The sequence below is a fragment of the Dromaius novaehollandiae genome, chromosome 23, assembly GCF_036370855.1.
Source record: "Dromaius novaehollandiae isolate bDroNov1 chromosome 23, bDroNov1.hap1, whole genome shotgun sequence".
Classification (NCBI taxonomy): domain Eukaryota; kingdom Metazoa; phylum Chordata; class Aves; order Casuariiformes; family Dromaiidae; genus Dromaius; species Dromaius novaehollandiae.
Window position 1 is genome coordinate 9,840,969 of NC_088120.1, and position 23,209 is coordinate 9,864,177.

A 23,209-nucleotide genomic window follows, 5' to 3' on the forward strand; every position below is an offset into this window, starting at 1 on the left:
ATTTCTCTTTATTACCCTTTCCTCTACGGCCATGATGGGATTAGTGATATTTCCATTTGTCTATTTTATGTATTTTGTTTTCCCTTCCTCTGAAAAATGATTACAGCGTGAAAAGTTTGTCAGGCCTTGGAGTTCAGCAAAACTCTCTCCGGAATTAATATCATACTGTGGAGTGTGAGCAGGCATCGAGGAAAAAACGCTATGTGATTAAACTTTTTGTTTTAATATAAGAAGATGGTTATTTTAGCTTGTTGGCAGGTGTAGGACACAGAGATGTGTGGAAAAGGCAGTATTTTTATTTGTCAAGTGCCCGAAGACTTAAAAGCAAAGAAGCAGCAATAAGTAGGAAGCTGAGGAAACAAGTTCGGCTACAACTGTTTGTTTTTTTTCTTTTTTTTTTCTTTTTTTTTTTTAAGTGTCAGAAATTCTGTGGCGAAGGAGAAGAACATTAGGAACAAGAACATTGTCGTCAAAAAGCCACAAAACAAGTTGGATGAAGGGAGGTCTGTCAGAGCTGGAGGCCCAGCGGAGCCGGATTCGAGCGAGGCTAGCATGAAATGGCTCTCCTGATTTTGCCATCCTCTCTGGAGAGTCTCTCAAGGCCTTGGTCTAATTGGAGGGGCTTGTTCTGACACCTGCTGCAATCACAGCTAAATACTTTCTGTGCAAAATCAATGCCAGCGAGGAAGCCTGTGCTGCTCTCTTGTTTCCACACCGCTTCTCTGACACTGGTTTCCACTTGTTCCCCGTCGAGAGACCCCCCTGCTCTGCCGCTCCTGCCTCCGGAGCGGTTTCCTGCAGCCGCTGCAGCGGTTGTAGCCCCAATGCTTGTAATGCTTGTGTTGCTTCCCTGCTCCCCCCTTTTAGCCTCTCCGTCTCCTGCCGACTGGTCAGTGGAAGGAGATCAAGGTGTCTGCGGCGTTCGCTGGCTCGGTAACCGGGGATAACTGCTGCCCGGCACCATCGGAGTTTTTCCGGGGGGAGGCACAAGGCGCTGCGTTGGTCCGTGCCAAGCACGCGCAGGTAGGAGTCTTTCCTCCCTCCGCGTTATCGATTGCTGATGAACGATAGCCTCTTCCTGCCAATTAGCTCTGCGGGGACTGATTGCGCCTCGCGCCTTAGTCCTTTCCGGTCTGACACTGTTTTCCCTTTCACGTGAAATGGCTCCTTTTCTGCAGCCTGCCAGCTCTCTGCCCCCGCCGTGCGCTGTGCCTCTGTGCAGCGGGGGTGAGGTCAGGGATTTCGGAGAAGGGGCACAGGGGCAGCTGCCTGCTGTCCGGGGCAGGGTCAACCCCTCTGGTGAGCGTGGCCACGGGCAGGACGGAGGGGTCCAGCCTCCCTCCTGCCGCCTCCCGCGGCCGCCCCGGCTCGCACGGTGCGCTGCTGCACGCCGCGTGGGCAGCAGCAAGCTGGTTAGCAAACGACCCTCGTCTCAGAACTTCATGTGCGTTTACTGTTTTGCAAAGGAAATTTCGGTATAGGATTTGGTGGTTAAAGAAGCGTGCACATCAAAGAAGTCGTGGCCAATGGCCAGCTCCTTCAAAAGCCCCAGAGGCTGAAGAGGAGGCAAAGGCCTGGAAACATGCCCTGGCAGATTCATTAAAGGCGTTAGCAAAAAGGCTTTATAAATGCAAATGTATTAGTGCTGTTGTATTATAGCTTATCCCCTGCCACCACATGTGTGGCTGGAGCCGAGTCAGATGGGAGGGAAGAGCCACGCGGTTACTTGCAGATTCTGCCTGAAGCTCTGGAGTCAGTAGGTAAATCGGAGCTTTTTGCCCTTGGGTAACAACAAAGTAAAATATTCATCAAACAATTTCTTAGGAAAATACCATCTCACTAATGAGCTAAGCTATGTGGGCTCTTTACCGTTAGTTAAAAGATCTGACAGGTGGATCTTAATGTGAAACTATCCAAGTGGCCCCTCTTAGACCCCAGCACGGTGAGAGGGGCAGGTTCCTGAGCCCCCTCCGAGGGCTCCCGGTTCTGCCCGTGCTGAACTTGCAATTCCTCCTTTGGGAGCAGCGTGGGAGAACCGGTCCCTTTCTGGGGAAAGAGCGAGGAATAGCTACGTGGCTGGGTTTCACTGGGGTTTTCTAGTTGTTTTCTACAGCCCTGGTCTTAAAAGCACGTGATGTGCTTTGAGGTCCTCCATTTGAGGAGTCGCGCAGTATCTGCAGTTGTCTGTCACTCCTGCAAACCCTGCTTATGCTTAAAGTGAAGAATTGCACTTGATTACAGAGCTGTTACTCCTCATCAGCCGGAAAGACCATGCTGCAAGGTCTGGGTGTGGGATTATATGGCATTAAAATTTGCAGGTTGTGGTGGTGGTTCTATCGGGCTTAATAGAGCCAGTGTTTCTAAACTGGGATATTTTTCATTTCTGGAGGTAAGGTTCCCCCAGGAAAATGCATTTGCTGTTGTAAGGCTTAGAGGTAATTATAATCTCCTTTTTTGACACTGCACTGTTGGGAACGAATGCCAGCATTTCCATTTCAGGGTTTATTTGATTATTTTCCTCATTTTGCAGAACATTATTACATTAACCCTCCACTCCTGAATCCTTATCCTCCCATGGCATTTATGCATGAGAGGGACTGTGCTCTGAAAGGAACATCAAACTGAAGAATGCTGCATGATGATAGAAAGGCTTCTGTTTATGCTGTGTTTTTGGAATAGGAGTTTATTTTTGGCTTTAGTAGCAAATGCAACCTAGATTGGATCCAAAATGTAATCTGAACCTTCATCTGCAAATTTCAGATCTTTATTGAGGGCTGAAGGTACTCAGTTGGGATTTGGGGGTTATTTTATTTGTTTCTGTAGGAGTCATTTTTACATCATATATACAAACACAGAGAATATGCTTCAAATGCAAAAAAAAAAAAAAGTCATTCAAAAATCAGGCAACTTAATCCTTTCCTGTTTGTGCATATGCTTTACGATACAGCCTTTAATTGCATGAGCATGTGCTGGGGTTGGGGTTTAAATTCCACACTTCTGAGTGAAAACGCTGGCTCTGCTCCATCAGATGGTGTCCAAATCGTCTGGCTGATACAGTTGCTTCCTACAACCATGCGAGCAGAGGAAAACAGACTCCCCTACTCTTCCTCGAGGACATCGCTGGCCAGGAGCAGGGTGATGACTGCACGAGCCTGTCTGTGCCTGTTCCAGCCCTCTCCCAACCCTCACCCTGCTCCGGGTCCAGTTAAATCAGAGGCGCAGGAGGACACTAGTCTTCAGCGGCAGCCCAAACTCTGCCTCCAGACTTTTCGACCGGGCTCACAAATGATGCCATCAGCCCGCAAAGGCCACGAGAGAAACGTTACCTGACCAGGGCACAGTGCTCCCGTCTGCCTTGGGAGTTTATTTCTGGAGATCCACCTTTCTTCCTTAGATGTGTGAGACATCACTGACCTTTGCATGTGTGGAACAACAAAATGCTTTTCCACCAACTTGGAAGAGGCCCAAATGGTGATGTCCCTACCTGTTCCCCCTGCTCCCCAGCCTCTTTGCACAGTGACCTGACCGCAGTTCAGTTCCTGATCCATTCTTCTGGTTCACACAGTTCCACGGGATCTTGCTTGCTTGCTTTTAATTAAGTCTCACCACTTGAGGAATCCCAAGGAAGAACTCACAGATCTTCAACTTGATTTTTTTATTTTCATTAAGCTGAAGCTTATATGCCAAGTTTCTAAAAGCTTTTGCTAAATGTACCTTGTTTTTATGCAAGGCTCTTCTGAATGGACAGCCTAGTCCTGCCGTGGGGATGTGCACAGGAAGGGGACACTCGCCTGTTTTTCTATGACCCTGCAGACCTGTCTTTCCACTTAGGATTGTAGCAAGCAGGGAAAGCAATGAAATCCTGTCACATAGAGTCTGCATAGTATATAGTAATTTTTTTTAAACTGCAGTCATTATACATGATCTTGGCATAAAAACCTAGAGGAAGAAGATTCTTCATATAGAGCAAGCAGTTCTTATTGGACCTTATGAAATTAATTATTTTATATCCCCTAACTGAAACTTATAACTCAGTGTAATTGGCAGGAGAAGTCCCACAGTAACAATCACAGGGTCTGTTATTGTTTCCTCTAGTACTCCACTGTGTGAATGCTGGAAAAACAGCCTCCCATTCTGGTGTTTATTGGCAAATGCTTAAATAAATCATGCCAGCTTGTACAATAAGCTCAATGATAAATAATTTTTTCTTCTCTAGAAATGTTAGAAATATTGCAGGATTGAGAAAGGTAGAGATGGGCAGGTTTTGCACGAGCCTTGTAGCAGGGCTGTGGTTTATAGCTTACAAGAGCTGTAAGAATTTGGAAAATGTGGTTCTCTTCCAGCTCTGCCAGTACCTCGCTGTGTGACCATAACAGGCCAAAGCACTGCCCTGTGCTTTAGCGTCCCTATATAAAAAACAAGGAACTGTTCCCTGCTTCACAAGTCTGTCCTGACAGCTGGTCTCGCCCTTCCTTATGTCAAAACAAATGACTTGTGTTAAGACTCTTTATAGCTTGATCCTCTTTGCCTTGCATGTTCTGTTAAAATAACCCATTAATTAATCACTCCAGCCGCTGCTTGCGGCCCGCATGGAGGGAGCTCCTCCAGCAGCCCCCTTTGCGCAGCTCCCACCTCCCGTGCAGCGCTCCTGGGCACCCAGGGGTTTCTCATGCTGTTTTTCAGTCCATTAACAGCAAACCCTCCTGTGCTGCCTTCAGCTCCCAGAGCGCTAGCATGAATGACCCCCCCTTACCCTCCATCAACTTAACAGACTTTGGTTCACCCTCATCCTGCGGGAGTTTGGGTAGCTATGCTGGAGACCCAGCTGTTCAGATGCCTCTTCCAGCTGAGCTAAGCCACACGCAGGAGCTGGAATGGAGTGTGTTTACCCAGGGGCTGCTTCTGACATTCTGTCTCACAGGCCCTCCAAAGCTGCCTCCCTGTAGCAACTTGATATATTAAGATATTTTTTCCTATCTGCCTCTAATTTCTGTCTATTTATCTCCCAGGTGGAGTCTACAGTGACAAGCTTAGCAGAGCAATGCATCTGTAAACACTAACAGCTCTGCCACCCTGACATATTCCCTCTCAGCCCTGTCTCCAGCTGAGGCTGTAGCACAGTTAGGGAGAAGGGGAGGGATAACAGAGCATTACTTAACATCAGCCCTTGGAGCTCCGTGATGGGACAGTTAAAGTCAAGGGAAGTGACAAAGTAAGCGATCCCTGATGAATGTGGTATCTTCATCCTGCTACTAGAAAGAGCAGTGATTCAGTGACGGCAGAGGAGCCTACCCCGATTTAGTGCTTTGGTAGGAAAGCTCAGGATGCATCCTCAGCTGGAACAAGCTGGCCTCACTCTGCTGCAGACCTTGAATTTACTCGTTAAGGTCCGTAAGCTTGTCTGTTGTGCTCCGGTGGAGTCAGTGGCTGGTGATGCCTACCTAACAAATGGAACGGGACTAGACTTGAGCATGTACTCGGGATTAGGCTTGTAAATGTTTTGCTGAAGTACGTCTAGAATATCCGAGTGTAAATTTGAATTTTCCCATGATTGTTTTTCCATAAGGAAAGTGACTGTCCATGAAGACGTCCATTTCATTGAAAAGCAGTCCTGGTGAAAAGGTCCGTGTCTTTTGGCATAAACCACAACAGTTCTGAAGATAATTTAAACAAAACTGTAGTTTTTAGGGGTTTGTTGAATTTCTTTTCCATCCTTTCTCCCATGAGAAAAACATATCCCGGGTGAGCTCGATAGGTAGTGGTTTCAAGGGAGGAGAGCTCCTGTTAAATTAGTCATTTATGAACTATTAAAATTCAGTAAATGACCTCAAAGACAAAGCCTTCTCTACTCATTTTCTGTTTCATAGGCAGATTATTTTAGAAAAATTAGGTCAAGAGGCAGCATAATTATCTGGGACGGATGGGAGGACTTGAGGAGTGTTTGGATGGAGGAGAGGTGGCTCAGCATGGGAATCCCCTAATTGTCTTCTCCAGTGACAGCGACTGGGGAGAGGAAAGCAACTACGTGAATGATTAGCGAGGGCGCGGGTTCAGTGAGAGACTCCTGCCTGACTCTCTTTTTCTATCCATAGCTCTTGCTAATAGTAGTGAAGGAAAGGTGCCTGCACGCTGTTTGTTCAGGCCAGTATCAGAGGGGATCTAGGACGATCCTTCTGCGGTGCAAAGGTGCTGTAGTGTCCCGGTGCTCGGATGCTGGGGGGGGGGAGGACGGCGCTGCAGCCGTGTGGACAGATGTGCTCTGTGCTCTAGGAGGGCCAGGGTCACCACCCGTTGATGGGAGATGCTGTTTAAGTAGCAGAGCCTAGAAACGTCCCCAGATAATGCTGCGAAATTGTGTTGGCGTGGGTCTCTGAAGTGGAGGGTACTTTAAATGTAACATTTTTGACCAGAATTGGATCAGAAGTGTTTATCCTAGCTAGAAGCACTATGGCTGCGTAACCCTGCTATCACTCTTCCATCTGCCGGTATTGAGCAAAACTTAGGTTTGAACCACGGCATCCTACTTTGGGATTTGTTTGTACTTTATTAAATCTAACACACAGGGTTTCTTCCTTCCTTTGCTTTCAAAGACCTAGTTTCACCTTCCCCATGACTCTGGGATGCCAATTAAGTAGCTGGAAGCAGGGAGGGCTGGGGATGTTATTGATTAGGGCTCTAATTGCTTATCTCTCCCCGCTGTCCAAGTGAAATGGGCTGTATGGAGATGCACTGAGAGAAATAGAGATGTGGCTGCCTGCCACTCAAATTAAAACCTACATTGTTCCTCCACACCACTGCTGCGGGGATATTTTTGAGCTATTGTTTGCCACCAGCGCTGGCTTTGTCTCGCTGCCATTGTCTCTCCCACCCTCGCTGTTTCCAGCAAGGCCTCACGTTCCGGTGAGCCACGGCTGCAGGGGAAGGCGAGCGGAGTTCACGGCTGGCATGTGCCGCTCACCGCTGCGAGCACCTGCGAGGGGCCGGGCTCCCGAACAGCCCGTGCCGCAGCGTCCAGCTGGCCAGGAGGCCCAGGGTGTCAACTCTTCGGTAATTAATTTCCTTCCCTCCTGGAACCAACCCTTGGAAATGTTAAAGCATCGCAGGAAGCAAGGGCAAGTTCACATACATCTCCGAACATAGACCAGAGCCAGTTTTTTGAAAATCCCCATCTAAAAAGAAGTTAATGGTTTGAAACTGTTTCCCTTGAAGTTTTTAGCTGGTTGCAGCTTTGCTCATCAGTCGTCCTGACAAGCAGAGGAAACCTCACTTAGAGACTTAAACAACGAACCTCACAACACCAGTGAGATGTGGACAATTGTCAAAAACCAGTACTTTCAGAAAAAAGGACCCTCTCCCCATACTTCTGGCTTGCTTGGCCAGGGGTGCGTTAGGTCATTGACAGCCAGGAGGCACTGAGAAAACCAGGCCAGCGATTTGTTAGTCACGGCAGGAAACTTTGCCCCTGCTAAGAGCAAGGGGATGATGACAGAGTTGTCTAATTGACCAGGCAAATGTTTACTGATGTTCACAAGAGGATTTCACATCCATATCTGAGAGTGCTAAAATAGACCCATGAAGTAAAGAAAAGGCTGAATTTCATTCACAGCCTCTCCACAAAACTGTCCAACCTGTCTGTGGACAAGAAGCTTCACGCTGGCTCTCTGCTTGGGGTGAATTTCATTAGGATGGGCTGATAATTGCAATGTAAAGATAGAAACAAACAGGGTGAATTTACCTTCAAGGCCCATGAAGGGCAAGATCAAGCTAAACTCAGAACAGTATCAGATTTTTCTCCTCAAGACAAAGTTTAAGTGTAAACACCAAGAGTGCTTCTTGAACTCCAGACATCAGCCTTGCCCATGTTCAAGGCTGACAACAGCTCTTTTCTGCAAAATGCATCTGTTTAGTGCAGGTGCTTCACCTTCCTCGCTGAAGTGGCAGGACACCTTTCAGGAAAGCACCCTGGCCTGTGGTTCATTGAGTGTCTTACCTCAGCCTAGTTTAAGGCTTAAGCAATGCTGAGATGAGCTTCTCTAGCACTTCTGGTGTTGAGTTTGGGCTTTAGGCCATCTTTCCCAAGCCTGGCAATACCCTCCAAAAACAAGAAGGCTCCTGAATGCAGGAAGCCTAATTTCTTACAGATTTAGGTCTTGTGATTTTATGTTGCAAGAAGGTGAATGAATCTTGGAAGAGAACTTCAGCCATCTGTCAGAGCTGGCTGGAAATGGCACACAGGTTCAGGAGAGGTTGGGGAGGAGGGTGGCGGGCAGGCAGTGCACCCGGACACCCCCACGCCGAATGCTGTTGCATGGTTCGTTTCCATCTGAGAGCACGTTAGCTCGCCTGCTGAAGCCTCATCTTGGTGCATAAAGAGAGAAGCTGATGTGCAGATGTTCTCAGCTCTCGCTGACTTAAATAGGACCACAAGAGTCACCAAAGTGTGTCAATCTGTGCACCATCAAGTGCAGCCTGACGTACCTGACAGTGCTCAGCACCAGCTCCTCCGGAGGAAGGGTGCACGGGACCGCAGCAGACAGTCATGGTCTGCTCCTTCTTGCTGCTTTGAGGAAGCAGCTCTGTCTTTAACTTAAGCTCAGAGTTTGTCAGTTTTGCCCAGTATTTGGGCCTGGACTTCTTCACAGCCAAAGCCCTGCTTTGGGATGGGACTGGGATGCTATGTGGAATAGTGTCCAGCCCCACTTGGTCTGACTCATTTCTTGGTTTCTCCTACTCCATGCCAAAGATCAACCCAAGTCGGAAACCAATCCTCTACCCAGCTTTGCTGTTTCTGAGCAAAACTACATTTGGAATCAGCCAGAGCTGCGTTCAGTAAACGTGGATGCTGCTCCTTCTCGAAGTGCTCTGGGAATGGGGAGTTTAAGGTCCTACGGAGAGGCAGGCTGTGGGGAAGGTGCGTGCTGCACAGTCTGATCTGAGCAAGGCAGCAGCACAGCCGGGGCCCTCAGTTCAGCCTGGGTGCGATGTGGCCGAGCGCTGGGAAAGGCCCAAGTAGTGCAGTTTTCGTTTTCCGCTTGCTCCTGGAAGCGCAGATGGATTTTCTGGGCACTTTTCAAGTGCCCTCATGGTTGGAGAGCTATCACGGAATGGGAACTAGTTAGGAAGTATTGAAGGGTTATAAAATCTTTGTATTATGCCATTATCTGAGGTCTGGGGACAAGGTTAATTAGCAAAACCTGAGTTGATTCTTCAAGGAAGGATTTTTCATTGTTTTTCGAACACGGGCAGCGTCTCCCGGAGATCGGAGTGGTCACAGCTTCCCCTGCTGGGGGAACGGCGCAAGTGGTCCTTGCTCACTGCTCTGCCTTAGGGTGCTGGCAGCGTGGAGCGGGTCGGGATCGCTGGCGCGGTGCCCGGTGAGATGCTCTTGGGCTGGTGGCAGAAACGCGTGGACGTGCCCACACCGCTGCCCCAGGGATGCAGAGAGGGACGGAGCGGTGTGCCCCTGCCCTTGCCCAGCTGCTGTTGGCTTCTGAAGATGTGCTCCCATTTGACAGCAGGGTCCTGCCAGAGGAGCAGGAGGTCTGCGATGTTCCTACGGAAGTGGGGGACCGGGTGATTTGGTAGTTACAGTGCTGAAGGGGATGTCTGGGAACCCAGGCTCTGGTCCTCCCTCGCTTTGCCCCGAGCTGCAGTGCAGCCCTCTGACTGCTTTTGCCTCTCTCCTGTCTCCAGACGCCAAGGGAGGTGAGGGAAAGGTGGAGTGAGGAGCAGCAGGTCCCCCCTCTGCGCCCGCCTGAGGGTGGCTTTCGCTGGCATCACCGCGGTGGGCAGAGCCCTGCCTGCCGCGTTTGGGAGCCACCGTTCTCCATAGCCGCAAGCAGTGATGCTCGAGGGCGGGAGAGCACAGCTTGGAATTGGAGAAGATGGACTGGATGGCAGCGAGGGAAAAGGCTCTCAGCTTTTCTAATAGCAAGCAAAAACTGGACTGGGAGAGGTGGCTCGTTCCTGCAGAGCTGCTCCTCTGGCAATAGGCATGTTGTTCAAGTGTCAGCACGGGGAGCAGCGAGTTGTATCCTTGAATCCACCTGATAAGAAACAATACATTGTGCTTCCTGTACGTCCAAAAGGAAAATGTTATTCACCAAAGATGTCAGCCCACTTTGCAGAGTCTCTTTATTCTTGTTTTACTGAGTCACAAAGTGAGAAGGGAGGTTGGGCTACCCGGGCCCGTGTTGCGGAGGTTCTGCAGAGGGTCTCTGGCCAGCTCCACCCACGGGTCTGTGTTTGTGTGGAAGGTTGCTGATGTGGTCCCGTTGTGAAGTGAACAGAATGGACCCGTTGTCAGGTAAAAATAGAGGGTCCTGGCCCTTTCCCAAGCTTGCTGTTTCTCCTGCTACCCACCACAGGGCTGGAAGGAAGAGCCCCTTTCTACATCTCTGCTGGCACAGCAAAGATTTCATGTCTCACCTAGGAGTATGCGATGGGTGTCACGATAGGAAGAAGGCACCAGCTCAAACTGCAGATACAGGGTAGAGCTATAGCTTGGAGCAGGCTCCTAAAGACTTGTTCATTTTGTTGCCAAGCTGTGCCCATCCCGAGCTGTGTGTCGGGCACCCGAGCCCGCGTGCGTTGGTAAGATGGTTTTGCCCATCTGCTCGGTTATTCTAAAGGTACATTTTATCCTGTGTAAACTGCTGGCATATGCACATGCATGTGCTTGGCATTCATTGGGGCTGGCAGGCTGGAAAAATCACAGTGTCCTCAGGGAAAATAGATCCTCCCTTGTTGGTACCTTCCTTCCCTCTGCTGGCAGTTTCTCTGCACATATCACAACTTTCATTCCGCTGCCCCTGAGAGCCAGGGAGAAAGATAAAACGTTCTCATCACAGTGATGTTATTTTTCTTTCAAAGTTCTCTCTGGCTTTCATATACATTTGTTGATATAGAGCGCTATAGATGTCACAGATCTGGATATATGGACAGAGACATACAGCTGAGTTTGACAGCTGGGTGTCTGACTCTTTTCCATCTCAAAATCTGATACCTCTTCTCTGCCATCATTTTGATTTCATGCCCTCACTGACTCCTTTTGAGTGGGGCTGGGAGCTGTGTAGAATCTGAGACTTCATTTCCAAAGAGCTTGTTGGATCTCAGCCCACATCAGTGAACTCGTTAGCAGAATCTACTTCAGTGAACCTCTCTTGATTATAGAAGATGTCAGGACACGGTGCATCTCAGGGACTGCGCTGCCTTCCCGCTGCAGAGGCTTCTCTCCCTGGTCCTGTGGGGATGGATGCTGTCGGGATTTATCACACCGACCTGGTCCCCTCTGCTGACACCACGCAGCCGGGGGGTGTTGCACTGCGTAGTGCAGCAGGGAGAAACCTTCACGGGATCCCGACCCATTTGCGAGCAGTCCTTTTATCCAGAAGACAGCTCCATGTTCTGCCCTTGCGCTAGTGCAAATCGGGAGTGATAGCGCTGAATTCGGCTGCCGTGACTGTGTAGTTGTGCTTGGGGCACTCAGAAGTAGCACCTCCAGAAGCAGTGGGAGGGAATCTCAGCCTGGCGCCGCGGCAGCAGGGGCAGGAGCGTGGTGCAGCGGCGTGCCCGGCTGCCGAAGCGGGCAGTCGGCAGCTCTGTGTCAGGCCGGCTCTGGCTGGGCTGGGACTCTGCAGCACCGTCAGCACCAAAGTGTTTGCTGCTGCAGGGGCAGAGGAGCAGCATTGCTGCAAGTACAGCTGGAGCTGTTGAGGCTCAGCACCCCCCTCCCCCTGCTCGTTTCATGTTTAATTAGCTGGCGTGGGAAGGACAGATTGGATAGAACAAGGAAACAGGAGGGAGAAGGAAGGTTAATCTATCCTCTAGCCTTGCTATTCCTTCTTCCCTGTGATCTTGTGAAGCAAGGAGCTGATGTGTCCTTTGAAGTGCAAAGCACTCACCATCCCTCCATCCGAAGTGATCTCACTCCTCCTCCTCCTCCTTCTCCTCTTCTTCCTCCTCCTCCTCCTCCTCCCCCTGGGCTTGGCGCGGCTGCTCCCTGCAGAGGGGCTGGTGGGTGATGCGCCGGGGCCGGCCCCGCGCCAGGCTGAGCAGCACGCTGCATTTCAGGGCTGGCTTTTGCAAGGGCTCTCAAACCCAGGAACCTGTTCAGATGGGCCTGAAATTTTGGGACACAAAAGGTTTGGGCTGTGAAGGGAGCAGGGGAAGCGCAGCGACGGGGGAAGGCAGTGCTGCGCGGGGCAGCGGGACGCCATGCAGCGTCGCTGGGTCTAGGAGCCCTGGCTGCGTTACGCTGGGTCCCGGGACCTCAGGCGCGTCAGGAACTGCCTCGCACTCCCCTTTCCCTCATGGAAGGGAGCCGACGTGAGCCTCTGCCACGGGTATGTTTAAGGAGAACAAGTGAGCCAGGCTCCCTTCTCTAATGGTCTCCAATAGCTCTATTCAATTTTTCAAGAAACTCTTTTGGAACAACTTGGGGATACGGGGGACATAAAAGGAGGGCTGTCACGGCATGGCTTAACGAACACCCCTTTCCCCAGGACCCGTGTTCTCCCAAGTCATAGTAATTGAATTGTTTTAATATTAATATCTTCTCTGGAGCTCTGCTGATAGGAGAGAGGAAGAGATGTGTCTTCCAAAATAGACTTAAGCTAATGCAGAAATTATGAATAAATCTCTCAGAGATTATAGCCCGTGGAAAGCTCCTGTGAACATCAGAAAGCCATCCTTACTGCTATGGGAGGTTTGATTGAATTACAAATTTGAGGCAACTCCAAAGCAACAGTGATTAAGTCTTTTCTTTTTCACTCTCTCTTGTTGTAGCTTTTTTAAGTGCTGAAGCATTTCTAATAATTAGGAAACTCCCTGTCCCATTGGTCCGTAGTTATAATTGGCATGAAGTCCACACAGATGGTTATGCACCAGAGCAGAAGACTCGTAAAGAACAAGCCCCTTCTGATGATGCTGAGCGTTGTCATTCGTTATCTCCAAGGGGAACCTGTGGCACGGCAGGGCTGTGGAAGGAACACGCGGGGGTACGGGGAACGCAGGGGCACTGATACAACATGCAGCGGGTGATCCCCTGTGCGCTGAAGTGGGCGAAGGCTCCGACTGTCTCCTCCACCCATGGCTCCTGTTGGCTGCTTCATTTACAACGTTCAGAAACGGTGGTTTGTGCCCCGCCGTGGGGAGGAGATCAGCGAAGAGCGAAGGCAGGGAAAGGAGCAGCGCCCTGGCGGGTCGTGGCTGCAGGTCGGACTTGCCGCTTGTCAGTCCCCCAGGGACCTGCACGTGTGTGCTGGGAAGAAAGGCAAGGGGCACTAGGGTCTGGCCTCTACCTTAGCTCTTTGAAACAAGCTTTTCCTGGCTAAGAAAACATGGAAATGGCATGGAAATAGCACAACCCCTTTCCCCAGTGCACAGAGCACGTCCAAAGGTGAGAGGAGGATACTGCCCCGCTGGGCTGGGCTGGGCTCTTCCTAGCGGATGGATGTGAGCTGCATCTGCGCCCACAGTGACGGTGGTGTTTGATTAACGTTGTCACTGCACTGCCAGTATCTAACTCACTGCTTTGTAAAACATTGTCGGTGTAAAGACGCTATAGAAATCACCTTATTCAGTTCTCTTCTATTATACCTGAGCTAAAAAAAAGGCATTGTAACACAGAAGCTTTGCATCTCTTGCACTGCTGTCTATAGGAAGAAGACAGCTGTGGTCTTTACAAGCCCTTGACAAGTGATTTTTCCAACAATCGGATGGGAGAACGTGCTCTGTTACGTTTATAATTGACAATATACCACCGTTGAAGTATGCCTGTCAGTTCTGCAGGTAGGTAAAATTATATCATATAGATATTTTATAACAGTTTTCACAGGCAGCATCTGAAACCACGTCCTCCCCCCAGCAGATGAAAGGTTAGAGGAAAGCACGTGTCAGCAGAATCTAGCCTTCGGTCTCAGCATGGGAGAGAGGAGGAGCCGCGCTGCGAACCTCCCTGATCCTGTGGCTCTGCTTTGTGCATACAACAGATCACACACTTGTTTGAAGTCTCTCCTGAGGCCTGGCAGACACTGGGGGAATGCAGCTGGGTACGAAAATGTCTGTATCACAGAGGGGTTAAAATAATGAATAGGGAAATTCAAATGATCTAACCCAAGTCATAATGCTGACTTTTTAAACAGAGAAAGCAATTAACTATTGGACATTTTAGAAAGTGCTGTGATTGATCCCTTCCTCCCTGGAAATGTTTTGAAGATGAGTGCAGGCTTTGCACAGGTATTATAATGTACATCCAGGCTGTCGAGCACGGTGCAGGTGCACCTGTGTGATGCACCTGGATTCAAAGGGATGAGGAGCCCCACTGGAGGGATCAGAGGGCCCCGCACCATGCTCTGCCGCCTGTAGCACGGCTGCCTGTTCCTGAAAGTCTCCTGGCAGAGATGCCAGCATGGCTAAACCCCTCTTGTTTCAGGCCCACAAGCAGCACCTAACAAAGATCTGCAGTAGTGCTGAAGCGGCATATATTTGGGGTGAGGCTTGGAGTTTGCACACTGGTATTAGAGAGGGGAGACAGGTTTTATAGACAAGAGGCTGGAAACAGCTTGTATGGAAGAGATGGAGAGGGAGAAGGAGGCTGCAGGAATTAGGGGCAAGACTTCGCATCCATGTGAGGAGTTGCTGAAGATCTCAAGGTTGTAGGCACATAAAAGGTCAAATGAGTGCGCCGATTCAATGTTCTCCAGGATAAAAATAAAAATATACATTTAAAAAAAAGGAAAAAGGAGATAGAAAAGTAGCTCTGAAAGCAAAAGAAGTAAATCGTTCTCTTTTTGTTCTGAGCAGGTGGAAGTAGCATGTGAGGCACAAGGCAGGCGTGGGCCTTGTGGGCTTCACAGCTCATCTCCCCCAACCTTGACTTGCGGGGGGAAGGACAGTGCAGCTTCCACTTTCTCGCGGTCCTCGGCTTCTCTCTCTTCCCCTCTCTCTCTTTCTTCTTTTTTTGGCATGATACTCAAATCTATTGATTGCAAGAGCAGTTACATGAAATTTCCAACACCCTTTTTATTGCGCCCCATGAATCATGCCCTGCTCCGTCGGGAGCGAGTGGTGGATGCTCGGCACCGCCAGCCTCACTCCGCAGCCCAGCCTAACAAGCTATTGGGGTGATTTGGACAGAGGGTTATTAATCCACTGCCTCACCCATTTAGCCCCCAATTAGCACCTTGTGCCGAGACGCTGGGGCCTGCCTGCGTTAGTGCTTTCTGCACTGTGACTGCTTCCCATTTGTTAATGTTATTGACTAACATTTGGAGTCAAATTAAAGACGTGTAGCTAATAGCAAGCTCTGAATTCTCTTCAGGGCTGGCTGCACTGAGTGAAATTAAAGTTCCCGACATCCCCTTCCCCTTCCCCCTTACTAATTAGCCTTCCCCAACACTTAGAGGTTGGCATTTAAAATTAACTCTGTTAAAATGAGTATTTTTGTAACCGGTGCTGATGAACAGGAAGACAGGGAAAGGAAAACTAACTCACAGCGGCAGGTAGGGTGGAGTTTTCCAGGGCATGCTCACTACCCCGTCCCCTCTGCCTTTCCATTTGTGTGGCAGAAAGGAAATCTGGCATCCGTGGAAGATGCCACAGAGGAGAGGGCCGCGCTGAGACGGCAGGACTCGCCGGCACTGAGCCGGCTCGCGTTGCTCTGGCTGCAGGAGCGCAAGGAGGCAATCGAACTGCTGTAGCTGGGGATGAAGGGCTGCAGCCCCCACGTTGCCCGTGGCACAAGGGCTCGAGCTCCTCTGTGCGCAGGTTTATTTGTGCCCCCCACTCCTGGATGTTGCACTGGGACCTCGCAGCTCCCAAACGGCGTTGCAGGCTGCCCTGCGGCCGGAGCGTGGTTGGCCTGCGCCCAGCCTTGCGGAGTTTCTCCCTTCAAGACACCAAACCAGTAAATTCTGGGCTAAGTCTGCAGGTCCACAGCTGATGCTTGTGACTTAACCTACTCTGCTGAGCAAAATGCAAAGCGTAAATACATGAATTTAAGCAGCAGCATGTGGCCAGACTGCCAGACTCTTAAACCCCCAATTTCCTGGCTTTTGGTGGGTTTAAATCGAGATGGATCTAATAATAATGATACTCGGTACTTATATGCCACTTTATCTTCAAAGCACTGTACAAACATTAATTAATTATAGACACAGACAGTGTCTGCAGATGTATAGCTGCAGATGCACACAGCTTCGCTATAGAGCCGCACAGAGCTTTTATGCAGGAACCCGCCGGTGGGTGAGAGCCCAGATGACGCGTGCTGCAGCCCCGCTGGGGACGGAGCTGCTCTGCTCTGCTCTGGCATTGCCTGCCGCGAGCGGGAGGTGCGAGGAAACGGCCCCGAGAGGCGGCTGAAGAGGCGGCTCGTGCCCTGCCTGCGCTTGCGCCCGCGTCCCCTGGACCGCGGGGCCGTGGCTGCGGCCGGCGCCGCTCCGGGTGCTGGGGTGCAAGTGATGCCTGCCGTGCCCTCTCCACCCCAGTCCATGGACACCTCCTCAGCTGTCCCGGAGACTGGTGGCAGTTAATGTGGTAGCGTGGGGTGGCGGGTCCCTTCGTGCCTCGGCTTCTGGGTGGTGCAGCGGGAGGAGGGACACCTTCCCGGGTCCCAGTCCTGGCCAGAAAAGTTACCTGCTTCCTATTGCTGCTAGAGAGGTGATGAGTTTGGGGAGGTTGCTGCTGGTTTTGGCAGTTTGCTGTGGCTGGGCCGGATAGATAAGGAGTACCCAAGCCCCGCCTGGATTTTTAGTCTCTGTGGAGTTGCCTGTGCTTCTCTTTTCGGGGACACTTTGGTCCCTAAAGCGTATAGGCAATGCAGAGATGAAAGCTGGGGAGAGGTGCCGCTTCCCTGCTCACACCCCTTGCACGTGCGTGTGCGAGAGCCGGACCTTCGCACGTCTCCGGGCCCTCGGGGGCACTTCCAGTACGGACCAGTAGGCTTTTTCCAGTCCCTATCTGCTGCCTTTCCATATTTCAAGGAGGAACCTCCCGGCCCCCTGGAAGCCTGCTACGTGCAGGGGGGGAGACCGTGCCGCGCCGTCCCTCCCGGCCCCTCCGAAGGCGCCCTGCCCGGCCGCGTGGGACGGCGTGCTGGGGCCGCTGGGCGCCTGCCGGGGCGGGCGGAGGAGCAGCCGTGCGGAGAGGCCGCCTCTGCCTCCACAACCTTTCCCCAGCTCCGGCCACATGCTGGACACGCAAAAGATGCCCGTTTCCTTGGAAACGGGTTCTTTCTGCATGTGCCGCGGTGAGCGGGGAAAGTTTGCCTTCATCAAACCCCCACGGTGAGGAGAACAAGCTGCAGAGCTGCTGTCCTAGGGGCAGGAGCCTGATTGCTGACGCTTTCCTTATTCACATCCCTTTAAAAAGGGAAAGAAAGAGGAAACTGCTGTCTGCCCGGTGCGGAGGAGGAGGGCTCTGCGCGTTCCCTGGGCCGCGGTGCTGGGCGCAGGGAGGGCAGGGGAAGGCGAGGGCCTGGTGCCGAGCCGAGGAGGGAGGCTGGAGGGGAGGCCCGGAGCCCGGCTCGGAGCGGTGCGCGGGCGCTTAACCCGGCACGCAAGACCGTGCTGCGGGCCGGCGGTTTAGACAAGCCTCATAAATATTTTAACTTGAGGAGGATGAAAGGAAAGCAAACAAATGTAGGTTTGGGCCTTCGAGGCATTGCTGTGATCATCTCTGTAGAGAAAGAGAATCATTTTGATGGTTCTTTTGGTTCCTAAACAAGAAGTACGCCAGTGCAAGCGTGTCAGTGCTGCAGAGCTGAGCATCCGTGGAGACTCTTAACAAGAGGTTAAATAAGCAGCTGTCGGGGCTGGTTTGGGTGGTGGTGTTGCAGTGTTGATCAGGAAACGGTTTAGATGTCGGCCTGCATTTATGTATTGATGCCAGGTATAAATTGTCCGGACCTGTTTGGATCCCACTCCGTGCAACTCTATGAATATTTGCAACAAAACTCAGCATCCGCACAATGTCTTGATTCCTGGTTTTGACATAAGTGGAAATTCAGACCGTGGTCACTGAAGACTTGCTGTGGGATTGCCGGAGTCACTGGGAGCCTTTCCAATGATCTTCTCGGTTCACTGGCTACATGCTGTTCATGGGCTCATTTTGAAGTGAATCTTGTCCCTTTTTGAGCAAATATGGATGCAGTTTATGGATGTGATTCTCAGCTGATTTCTTTGGTTTCAGTATAAATCCTAGGAGAGATCAGCATTTTGCTTTAAAATCTTCAAGCAGCTCAAAGAGAGGGTAGGATAAAGAGAAATGTTTGCACAGTCTCTTTGCAAATCAAATCTTTAACATCTTGCATTGCTCTGGGGAGGCACAAAGGGAAGATAAGCCCAGATTTTGACTTTGGGCTTGCAAGGCAAAGCTGTCCTTCATTGTAAAATCACTCTGAGTTTGTCCTGTGATGGAAACTGTAGGATCTGGAGTCTTGAGACATCAGAACAAATTACACTGCGATCTTTTTCTCCGTCTGACTCCAGGAGGTTTCCTCTCGTGCCAAATACACACAGAGTGTGAGCGTTCTGACATGTTCTCCTAATCTTGGGATTTAGAAAGCGCTTAGCGACACACACAGAAGTGATTCATTACTGCAGCAGCGTGGTGTAGCCTGGTATGCAAAGCAGAGGAAATGGTCTGTGGCTGCTGCGTGCCACGGCCCTTCACCCCTCGCACCCGAGCGCTGGTGCTTTCGCAAAGCCGGTGCCGTTGGTGGTTGGTGGTGACGGAGTTCAGTGTCCTGCCCAGCACCGAGGCGGCAGGGACAGCAGTACAGCCAGGGCTTGGGTCGTTGCATCTCATCGCTCTCTCCTGTCGTGTGGAAAGGGGAAGAACGTGCCAAGTGACCCAGAGGTGATCAGGAGGTCCTGGCCTCACCCGTGGCATCGGCGGGTCCTGCAGGGCTGCGAGCGCTGCTCAGAAGCCAGGGCATACCTCACGTTTTCCTCTTTGCAAAACTATTCATTTCTCAACGTATTGAAATTCCCAGAATGTTTGTGAATTTGAAATACAGGCCCCTTCCTAATGCTTGGGATTGCTGTTTTCCTGAGCTGGAGGCTGATTTCACAGGTAGTGAATAAATTGTGGGGTTTTATGAGTCTGGGCTCAGATTTGAAGGTACTTAGGTGCCTCTCTGCATCTTTAGGACCTTTAAATGCCTCCACAAACCTGGTCTTTGGTAACAAGCCAGTGATCTTCACCCAGCAGGTGCCTCGTCGCCAGCCCATGGTGCAGGGAACAGCGTAACACCCTCATTATTTCTACCTTGCTCAGAAAGGATATTGTGATTTTAATATCTTCTTGGATCCATTTTTTCCCTGGTAGCTCTGGTTGCCTTGGATACAGGCTCTGGAGAGGCTCAGCCCTGCTAAAGATGGTAGATCATTTAAATGGAATAGAAGATGAGGTGCAGATTTGCAAACTGCTTTTTCTCTCGTAGAGAGGTGGTTGGGAATTTTCCAACAAAATTGAATTTTGTCAGGAAATGCCATTTTGTTGGGGAGTTGTTCGTGGGAACATGCCACCAAAACTTCTCTTGGGATGATTTCACAAGGTTAGATGCAATTTCTGATGTGTGTGTGGGTGACAGTGCCAGACTCTGGAAAAAACAGAGCCCCAGGGCTTGTCTGGTAAGTGGCAGTATGCTGATTCCCAGGGCACTGTGGTGAGGAGCAGAGCTGGACCTTGGCAACTTTGGCTGCAGGGCTTCAAGGGCCCCAATTCTGCTGCCATCTTCTTCCTCCTTATCCACTGCCTCTGCCTTCGCTCTGGACTTCCCAAGGTCCCCCAGGATGAGGATAGGTTGAAGGCCTTCAGCATCTTCAGAGTGTATCCATGGCACTCCAGTTCTTCTGGGACATGACTGGTTTGAGATATGATTCCCCTCTTTCCCATCTAGCACCACATCATTCCCTTTCTCCTAGCCCACTTGCACATGCATCTTATCTAAAGATAAGCCATGCAAATCTGAGAAATTCTCATTTCATGCCAAAAAGTTCCCCATCCCTAAAGGTCACCAAAGCTATTAAAGAAAAACCCTCATGCCCGGGGCTTTGGACACCTAATTTGGTTTGCTTTGGTCAAATTTCACGCTGCTGCAGTTTGATTTATGCACTTTGAAAGTCTTTTGCTGTGCTGAAGAAAGCCCACTTACGGTGTCTCCTGTAATCAAATAGCTCTAGCTTTTCAGAGATGCCTTTTCTTCTTTTAATGACTCTAGGGTGTCTAGGCCCATCCTGCTGGTAAACAAACTAAATAAATTGCTTTCGTTCCTGGTCCTCATAATAAACAGATTTGGATATGACAGCTGCCTGACAAATCGTTAAGATCATTTGATCACTGTCAGATTAAATCACACTTACTTGAGACAATGCACTAAACCTCTCTTTGCTGCTGAGGTTACCAAGTACAAGATGCTAATGACACTTTGCGCTTGGAAATTATTTCTTAATTGCTTTACAGTAGCATCCGAAGGCCCCGACTGAGATCACAGCCTTATTGTGTTCGGTGACACGGCATGGCAGAGCTGAGCTGGGAGAACGGCACAGCCAAGCTCCCGCGATACCCAGCACCCCTCCAGTGCCCAGGCTCTGGAGCAGCTCCGGACCTGCCCCGGGGCAGGAGGAGAACGGCCACTTCCGAAGAGGCAGCTCGCATGCAGTCTGGAGGTCCTCTCCCTGCGCTGCTGATGACGCCGGATGATAGCAGCACATGGGTATGGTCGTGCTTTGCCACTCTCTTACCTATATCTTTGCATAGGTGTCCTTGTAAGCAAGAAAGAAGGCCGTGTTTGTGTGAGGAGGCAATATGAGAGCTGCAGCTCCTTTGCCGTGCAGCGTGGAGCCTGGGAACTTCTGCCACTTCAGCCCAGCTAGTTTCCCAGTGTCCGTGGGTGGATGTCCTTGTGCTGGACTGAGTCGCTCACCTTCGTGATGTTGGGTCTGTGCCAGCCCTGCCTACACCAGACTCAGCGGCAGACACCAGGAAGGACTCCCCTTGGAAGTTTTCACTCTTCTTGCTGTTTTTGGGAGAGGGCAGCAAGGGCCTAGAGAGAGGAAGGAGGAATCATTTAGGATACAGCAGCAGAAGAAAGAAGAAAGAATTCTTTTTTCTTTACTTAAAAAGAAATCTCAGCCTTCCTGGAGAGAAGAAAAGAAGGGGAGGGAGGTAGATGCACCACACAAAGAGAAAAAAATGTGCTGAGAAACCACAAGGCATTTAAAAGCTAACATAGGAAACCAAACCCACTTTGATATCCCCTCTCATTGGAAACATTTGAGGACAGAATAATGCTGCCATGATTTATCAAATAAAGGGATGAGAATGTGAGTGGCTCCAAGAGCTCCTTTCTGGTTCTTAGGACAAAAAATGCTTTGTATTAAATTACAGTGTATAAGGAAAAAAACCCTTAATAAAGTGTCTATTTGCAGGCACATATTTGTTGAGCAGCTGCGGACTTTTGGCAGCGACACATACGCCCTTCCAAGAACAGGCACCTGTGAAAGCAGAGGCCGTCCAGCAGGAGAGCATCCCTCTTCTTGGACTTGTAAGAACATTTCTGCACTGCTTTGCTCGTTACGCACTCCTGAACTGAATGCTTCTGGGGTAGTGCTTCCCAGACCACCCAGCTGATCAGGAGCCTCAGGGCCTTTTCAGCAGTGACTTGGGTCCTGGGGACATCGCTGGTCTGCTCAAGAGCAGCGTCAGCCAGGAGCACTTTAATCATCTTCAGGGAGCTGTCGTGGAAAGCCTTGCACAACACAGCAAGGCACAAGAAGATCAAGGAATTTTCCCACACCAGGAGCCTGTGAACTCGAAGTAACCCTCTTCCAGGCCAGAGCCGTATGCCCCAAAGCATCGTCTGTGCCTTAATTTCATCTCTCCTGCTATTTGTCCAACAGCTCAGCTTGATAGCCTTTATTTTATGCTTGTTTAAGTTAATTTTATAATCAGTGGACAGAAGAGGCATTTCGGCTTGATGGTCACTTACAGCTGGGTACGATCAGGACAGCTGTAAATTGTGTCTAGTTAATGAGCAGTGAACAGTTCAAGCAATGCTGATGTTGAGCTGTTCCTGTCTGTTAGAAGGAGAACGCTCCGTGCCAAATGGTAAATTTGCATGAAAGGAAAATTGCCCTGCTTCTTTCCTAAATACTGAGCTGAATGTGACCTGAGTCCTTCATGAGATTAGAAAAAACTCAGCCAACTATTTTCCTTAAATGTTCATCCAAATATATTGTGGAGGGGTTACTACTGAACAAATGAAATACAGAGCTGCTTAAAAATCAGCTTTTTCACAGGGAAATGTTTATTATATACTGTGCATTTCTGGGTTGGGTTTTTTTTCCTGTTGGAAAAAAAAAGCTCAAAATGAACATTTTTTAAAATGATGGAAAAATCAATGTTACAAAAATAAATGCTTCATTTTTCATTTAACACATCCCCATTTTTTTTTACTTTCAGATTACATTTTCAGTAATTTGACTTTTCTCCCTGTCATAAACAAGCTGTATCAGACTGTTTCTCTGGCTGGAAACGCTGTGCTGGAGCATCTCTGCGTCTGGCTGTTTGGGAGGGAGACAGCGTCTCCAGAGCAGAGTATTTCCAAACTTTGCTAGCCGGGCTGGGCTGCGGCGCCTGGGAGCGGTTCTCTGCTCTCCGCTCGGGTTCGACGGCTCCCCTGCCGCCTTCGCGGAGCTGGTGGCTGCCGAGCGCTCCGCACTGCCCGGGGCAGCGGGAGGACGGCGCAGCAGGTGCCTGCTTCGAGGCCCCCTCGACGTCCAGCTGATCCCGCGAAACCCTCTCCAAAGTAATTACAGGGGAAGACATGGAGGCAGGGGCCAATTTGCATTTTTAATGGCGCCTGGCTCTGAGGTCTCCCTGCGGCCTTTGAAGGTTAATGGGTTCCCAGCGTGTGTCGCAAACACATTTCAGCCGCAGCACGGCCGGCCGGGCGAGTTTGAGTAGGGCTCTGGAGAGGAGGCAGCTGCAGCTCCCGTTGATATAAACGGGGGAAGCAGGATTTTAGCTGGCGAGGAGAGAGGATGCAGCCGGTTCGCTTTTAAAACTCAGTGAAGTTTTGACTCTTGCGGGGAGAGAGCTGCTGGGCCCTTGAATAGATGAGTGAGTCACTGAAGTCAGCATCCGCTCCCCACGCCGCGGCTGGCAGCTGGGCTTCGTGGTGGCTCCTGTTTCAGAGATCTGA

At 50.3% G+C, this 23,209-nt stretch overlaps 1 long non-coding RNA gene across 6 annotated transcripts in view; it reads left to right on the top strand.

The window, feature by feature from the left end:
* Positions 1 to 22,440, top strand: part of LOC112985750 (uncharacterized) — a 150,135-nt gene extending 127,695 nt beyond the window's left edge. For 4 of the 6 annotated variants that reach the window (XR_010392700.1, XR_010392702.1, XR_010392704.1 and 1 more), the window contains 2 exons: positions 13,662 to 13,791; positions 20,467 to 22,440. This is a non-coding gene — a long non-coding RNA (uncharacterized LOC112985750). The remainder of the gene's footprint in view (positions 1 to 13,661; positions 13,792 to 20,466) is intronic. The other 2 variants (XR_003259823.2, XR_010392701.1) reach the window with 2 other exon arrangements.
* Positions 22,441 to 23,209: the final 769 nt, after the last annotated feature.